This window comes from Megalobrama amblycephala, linkage group LG1, assembly GCF_018812025.1.
Source record: "Megalobrama amblycephala isolate DHTTF-2021 linkage group LG1, ASM1881202v1, whole genome shotgun sequence".
Classification (NCBI taxonomy): domain Eukaryota; kingdom Metazoa; phylum Chordata; class Actinopteri; order Cypriniformes; family Xenocyprididae; genus Megalobrama; species Megalobrama amblycephala.
The window spans coordinates 48,077,375-48,084,866 of record NC_063044.1 but is presented as its reverse complement, the minus strand read 5'-3'; positions in this window follow the sequence as shown (position 1 = coordinate 48,084,866).

The following is a 7,492-nucleotide window of genomic DNA, read 5'->3' as shown; positions in this document are numbered from 1 at the left end:
TTAAGTGTAAGTACATACATGTAGGCTACATGAACATTAACTTTAAAAGGAAAACTATCTGACAGACAGTTGACTGTGACATCTTCAGTGCAATCAGTGCCTCTGTAAATAATAATCAGTAGTTCCGTGGAAATTATTCTAAGCAAATTTATATATATATATATATATATATATATATATATATATATATATATATATATATATATATATAATGTCATTCAACTAGAGGTGTTTACTTAAAACACTTAAGGTGTAAAAATATTAACATATTTGAATGCCTTACAGAGCACTTATTTAAACCAGTAGACTCAGGAGGTGAACTGTGTAAATGCTAGACTATTCCAATAATATAAATAGAATATATAATAATAGAAGCAGAAAAATTAAAGAAATATTAAACTGACAAGAAAAAAATGATACTAAGGAAGTGTTGTAACGGCAAAAAAGACAGGTATAGCTCACGGTTTGGACCAATTGATTATCTGGAAATGCTTATTCAACTGTTTATGCAGCATAAAAGCACAACGCAACCAGATAATATTAAGTTCAAACTCTAATGCCAAGTTATTCAAGACTAATAAATTCAAGAGTAGCACTTTCAACCAACCAACTTACTAAAAGCTGTTGCCAGTACAAGACGACCATCAAAATTGCCAATTTTATTTTACCTTTCTCAGCAAGAAAAACCGGGTTTTCTTGTATCCTAGGTCCGAAGGTTAGTGTTCGTTCAAATCCACGCTGAAACTTTTGCTGGTCTGGGAGAAAGTCCAGGCTCCGGGCAGCTGTCGCTTACGCACGGGTGTCTTGTATGAAACCTGAGAAACGCCTCAGGTAGGATCATCACTTCGCCTTAAACTTGTAACACTCTGCCAACTTCTCCCAACTGTCACACTCTCGGGGGATAAAAATTGGGTTATGACCAAACTAACGGTTGATTTTAAACATGATGATGGATAATAGTCACGTTTACTATACCTTAACACGCTGACAGGAGTGAAGAAGTTTCATTAGGCTAAGTAGGCTAAGGCAGGTCTTGTGTTGTGTAATAGCCTACTATAGGTGGATGCTCGAAAAATGAACGAATTTAATAAACAACTGTTTAATATGTTCAGACAACCCCATTATCCAGTGATTTTAATAAAGTGCTTGTTTGAACATTTGATTACTTAAGCTGTTTTAGAAAGTCATGAATTTAGCCTACATAAACTGTTTAATGTATGGCTTAAAATTAAACAACCTTATTGAATTTGTTTATTACTTCACAGACCATCTGTCAAATGATTGCAACAACACCATGACCTAACATGATGTAGATTTTCTCCTTGACCGTGTTGGGTTAGGCCTATCCCATTTCAAAAGGTAACCAAGAGTGCTTTCTGAGAGCGTTAATTTATGACCTCCCAGAAGTGACAACAGCCAATACTTGACTCTCTGGTGTCTGGTAGTGTTTGGTCGGTGTTTTCAACAAATCGTTACAAACAAAGTGCAGACTTTGAAGGAGCATTTAATTTTACAAATACGCACTTTGACTGATCAAGTCTGAACGCCCTTGTAGGAACTGAACGTTTTCATTATGAACGAACTTAATGATTCAGCCATCTCGTTCATGAACGAACTGATACTCTCTTTCTGCAGTCTCTTAAATTAATCACGCAAATTTTAATAAAAGATGGCATTTTAGTCATGATCGGTTGAGGGAGTGATTCAATGACTCCCTCATGACACACCGAAAGAATCAGCGAATGAATCATTTTGGTCAAAGGATTCAAACGATTCGACTTACCGAGATTAATCAAAATATTCACTTTTGAGAAACAGGTTTCATGAATGCTGACCATATACTGATGTGAAGGGAATGTGTTGATACAATATGTGGGCTATAATTGAGAGTATAGGCCTACAGGCTTAGAATTTGTCTTTTAGAGAATAGAGGAGTTTTGTTCACTCTTGGTGAAACTGATTCGGCTCCACTGGAAATACAAAGTACTGTTTCGCAATGTTCTATGTACTGCATTAAGTCATCTGTTCTGAAAATCTGAAGATGAAAACAGGAAATTAAATGAATAGACTGGATTCATGCATATGACGAGATCCTCTGTTCTCTCTCTTCATTTGGTCTTGTGTGTATTTCCAGAGGATTTTTGGAAGAAGATAAATCTGGTGCAGGATTTTGCCGATACAAAAAGGCTTTGTATAGAATAGACTACATCATACGCAACAATAGTGTATTCAGAGTTGTAATTCACAATGAAAACTCAGTAATGGACTAGAGACACTAAGTAGTCTGTGACATGATGTATTGCTATCCAGCATTAATTCAATATTACTTGAGAGGTCAAACACAAGTCAGGTTTATCATATACTGTAAATTTTGCCATGCCAAATTCAGTAAGATCCTTGTAATATAATATAATATAATATAATATAATATAATATAATATAATAACAAATTATAGATATATTCAAAAATAGCTATGTTCTGATTTGTATGAGTGACACTGCATCTAAAGGAAACTAAAATAGATCTTTAAATGTGTATACTTGAGCTTGAACTCCAATCCCAGACAGAAGCTGTCAATCCACCTGTCTCAACACCTGTCATTTCATCTCATATAGCGTACTGGCAGCACAACGGCTCAACCTACTGGTCATTTGCAGTAATACACTAGAACACTTGATTTGAGCATCAGGGACCAGTTGTTCAAAAAGTGTAATCTGGATCAGAATGATCTAGATTTGGAAATCCCATGTTTTGCTATCCAGGATCAGGTAATCCATCTTACTTTTGTACTGGATTTTCAGAGCAAAATAGGATTGGATCACCCTGATCCAAATGCACACTTTTTCAAATTTCTGTAGCCCCTCATGTGACCCACAGCAAAAACAAACAAACATTAAAGATGCAATAAGGCATGCAATTGTTAGAAGTTACTTCATCTCTGATATTTTTGTCAATGTAGTTTATATACAGTGATTAAAAACACTTAAAATTAGTTAGATTGTGTCAAAATGTTAGATCGGATGGATCTCCTTGTCAGAAATATCAAATATATTAGATCTGACCACGGATGGCGAATCCCTGCCAGAAGATATGAGTCTTCTATCAGCCGGAGAGCTTGACTGAGAAAGCAAGGGAAGAGCAGAAGCAGGAGACGAAGTGATGATAATAAAAAGAGTTTAATGAATAAACTTAGTTGTATGTTTCAATGCTCAGACTTTGTCTGACCTGTACATTTCAAACAAGTGTTATTATACCAAGGGAAAAACAATGGAAAATTACTGCTTCACAACATCGTGCTGTGACATTAAAAACTTGTGGAGACATTCTCTTATCTCTAAATCATGAAGACAAACATCCCTTAAAACCACACAATCATAAGATTTAAACAAAAAAGAAATAATAAGTAATATAACATATATATAAAAAATGACATAAATGAATATATATAACATGAATAAATTATAAATTATGTAGATCAAATAATAATAATGACAACTACATAAATGACTAATGATTATAAATAATTATAAAATTAAATCATATCAAAAACAGAAAAAATAAAACACAACACAGATGTATGATTGCTTTCTTAAAGTAACACACAGGTTGCTATTGAAAATCTCTAGATCCTGCAAATTAAATATTTTTGTTTGATATTGACAGCCGTTTAGGGTTTATTTTATGGTGCCAAAATCTTTTTTCCCCCACATTATTGAATTGAAAAAGGCTTAATATGTTGCATAATGTCTACTTCTAATTAACTAACTTTAACAGTTAAACTAACCAAGAGCAAAATAAAAATAGAAATGTGTGCATATATGACATGATACAGATGTCTATAAAATATCTACATAGTTTATTTATTAATTTGATTTAAATTTTAGTTATTTTACATAATGTTAAACTAAATAATAAGATAAATTTGCAGCTTTCACCTTCAATTCTTAAATAATTTCTCCAATTGAATAATCAACAGCAAATCTGCATTAGCAACTTCTACAATTAGTTAACGCTGCCCTCATGTGGAGCACAGACAGGAAGACAGAATTTGTAGATAGTGTATGCATTTATTTCTAAGCACGATTCATTTATTTTTCATTTCTTTGCATAAATATTTATTTATTCATATATAGGCTATTTTTTATATTAGAAGATTTGGTCCTCAATATAAATGTCACCCAAGGTTCAAATATGCAGTAGATGGTAGAAAAGCAAACAATATGCAGGACCTGAAAGATTTTTCTGATGAACAATGGACAGTTAATCTGAATAAGGGACTCATCACAAAACAAAATATCATCCAGGTAAGTTTTGAACGGGGTCACCTTTTACATTTTTTATTTAGATTTTATTAAAAAACAAGAATTTATCAACATTTTGCAGATTTTGCAAAACAACGACAACGATGTACCAAAAACAGTACTGTTTTTTCTTTGTACAGATGACAACGTTGTCAAAACTATCCCTGTTCACACGGATCAGCGCAAATGACTAAAACCAAAGACTATAGAATAACACAAGACGTGTCACTCGTATTGTTTTGAATGGGAGAAAGTGTAACGCGCAATATGGCGGAATAAGTCCCGCCTTCTAAATAAGAGCCAATCGCCGACTGGTAAAGTCTTCGCGTCACTTCAGCGGCCGTTAGAATCACCAGTTTCTATAGAAACAGTCAGACGCGCGCCTCCGTAGAGACGCGTATTTAGGTCTGCGCATGCGCATTAGCTTGATCCAGCCTGAAAAATAGTTTTTTTGTCATGATTCGAGCTTTTAGAAACTAAATTTATGAGCTGGTTGTTGTTAGAGTTCATTGTTGATTTCAAATATGAAATTTAATCGTAAGGTTGGCGAACAGTTTTGGGGAATTTGATGTTTCCCCATTCAAAGAGATTGCATGATGCCCAGGATGCCCGAGAGGCGTTTCAAAGATGGCCGCCGAGTGAAATGACTTGTCTTAAAGGGACTTTGCTAAAACGCTGTATTACGCATGCCAGACACGTAGATGGCAATGTCGCTTTGTAAACAAAGACTACGCGCCTGCGCACATACGCATTCACAGAGCACTCGCCTCGCAAAAGCTTATCCACCTTATTTTTACAGTTTACTACAACATGATATATTCTTCTGCTTATTTTCCTATAGTGGCTAATAAATCGGATTCGGAAGTCTCGCACATTCACAAAAAACACATTATTTCCGCGTTGAAAAATAGGGTGGATAGGATAAAAACGTAGCCTAATATGCATGTGCATGCCGTCACCGATTTCATAGATTGGTGTTTTTGAAGTTTACACGGAGATGATAACGGTATCGTTTTCAAAAACTTATATTTTGAAACCCGTTTTCAAAGGTTTGAGTTTTCAGGCCACCAAAACGCCGTTGTCGTGTAAATGAGCGGCCAAAACGGATAAAAAAGTTTTCCGTTTTTTAGTTGAAAACTGTCGAGTAAACAGCCCCTAAGTGATGAATTACCTCAATCATCAGGGCAACATCATTGTTGTCACATATTTCCTCAGTTTGAAATTTGTTTTTGTTTGCACCATTTCTTCCTGCCTTGTTTGTTGTCATAGCTACAGATTTGATTTCATTTAGTTCAGATGTGTGTTGTTAATCGCATTGTTCTACTTGAACTATATTTTGAATTTGAACCTTCATCTTCGTGCGCTTCATACACAACTCATGACAGAAGTGATTTCATGTAACAGCTGTCATTTATGATCAATTTAATGTATTACATTTTAATGTATGTGTGTGTGTGTGTGTATATATATATATATAAAAAACAAAGATTTCACAAGAAATACTATGTCTATTGCCAGCAGTAAAATGTTAATTTCAGTTAATTATTAAATTATTGGCTGACAATTGCCAAAGACCCATTACTCAAGTTTTAAAGCTGATGTTTCTTCACTTTATTTATTGATTGATTGATTTATTTCTTTTTTCAAATTGAATTTAAAAAAATACAAAATAAAAAGATGTTTAATAAACATTGTTCATCCACATAAGGAATGCGACAACTGAAAATGAAAGGGCAACACAAACATATAATAAATTCATTGGCTGCACTGATGTCAACAACACCGGTCCACTTCGAGCACTGCTGACACTTTTTGAGCAAACTGAGTTTCATTCTTGCATATTTCAAATGTCTGAATCTCTGATGCTAAAAAACAAGGGAAATACACTCAGTTTAGCCATTTCTTTTATTTGCTAAATAAAACAGCAATCTTTTGATCAATAAAGATCATTGTTAGATTGACAAAGATCTTTACTGATTAAAATGCAACATTTTCAGGCAAAAGTGTTTGCTGGCCAAAATATCAGTGAAACCTTGATCACCCTCTAGTCACCCATAGATTTCAATACCACAAAAATAGGCCAAAAGTTAGTTCTCTTATTTTTTTCCCCTTATGAAATAAATGAATGCATACCATCATGTACATGCAAGCAATCTCTTGCAATGCCTTATTTATGGTTTCATGATCGTTTCATTTATAGATATGACTGGTGTATTAGTTTGAATACTGTTTTATTAGCAGATCAGACTGTCAATAAGAGAGGGCAGTTGATAAAGGAGATGAGCGTGATTATATGAGAAACACAGGGCTAGAGGGGCTAGAAGTCTTTCTTTGACTCTGAGTCTGAAGAACATCAGCTGCAGCAGCTTCATGGAATGCCCACTGTGACATCACAGCTGGAATAAATTAGAATGTTCAGAATCTCTATGATTCTCAGTCTGCGTGTCTGTCAGCATAACTCAGTTCTGAATTAGTCGAATACAGTAGTCTGACGTCTGCTTGATTGCAAGATTCGTTCTGCTTGATTGCTAGATTCATTCTGCTTGACAACAATATTCAGTCTGCAAGTTTCACTCCGCTTGATTGCATTTTCTGCTCGATTCCATAGTCTATATTCAGTCTGCGAGATTGTATATAAGACTAGTTGTCTAGAAGATTCAGCTAATTGGTTGTCAGGAAACATCAAACCATGCTGCTTCGCAATTGTTTGGTGTTGTATCGACACTGCTTTCCCAAGGTGAACAAACATCCACCTAATACAAAGCAGTTGGAGAGCACCAAACAAGACATTGTGATCGAGAAGAAAATGAAGGGTCAGCTGGAGTGGCATTCAACAAAACATAGAGGTAAGTGCATTGTTATTGTATCATCTGTCCATCTGACCATATATTCAAATAAATTATTATTTAGGCAGTAAATTATCTCCATTAAATGTGTTTTGATGAGTGCACAGTTTAAATATTTTGTATTTTTTAATTTGCTGCTCTAGGCCTTGAAGTCATTCTTGATAAGGAGGAAGATGCTCTGTTCAGGACAAGCCCAGCTTTGAAAGGTATCGTGAAATACGTCAATTTCTGCTTGAGTTGGGGTACTCTGACTCGAGTGCAGACTTGAATCCAGCTTTTAACAGACTTGCACTTGTCACGGTCACGGATGCATTTTTACTCTGACTCAAGCCTTTGGGACTTGA